Below are 384 nucleotides of genomic sequence, written 5' to 3'. Positions count from 1 at the left end.
CATGTGAACTACAAAACAAATGTGAGAAATAGATGACATCATGTGCGCAGTGTTTCTTTACAAAGCGACCAACAACTACTGGCCTGGCGTGAATAATACAGCATTTTTAGTCATTATTGCAGATCCGTGTGAACATGGATTGTTTTGACAATGTTGTTGTCTATACGTGAACTTACACGATATGCAAAAAACCTTTTTGTTTTTAGTACATTATCAATGTGAATAGCTTTTTCCGACTCCAGAGTGTGCACTGATGGATGAGGCCACTCGAGAGGAAATGTGAATGGCAGTGAAGTGACACAACTGACGGCAAAAGTCACATGGCAATACATGACATGTTCAACTTTACCACCGCCTTTTGTCCCAGGGTTTATTTAAAAGGTC

Source organism: Barbus barbus, assembly GCF_936440315.1.
Source record: "Barbus barbus genome assembly, chromosome: 9".
Taxonomy (NCBI): domain Eukaryota; kingdom Metazoa; phylum Chordata; class Actinopteri; order Cypriniformes; family Cyprinidae; genus Barbus; species Barbus barbus.
Note: the sequence above shows the minus strand (reverse complement) of the source record.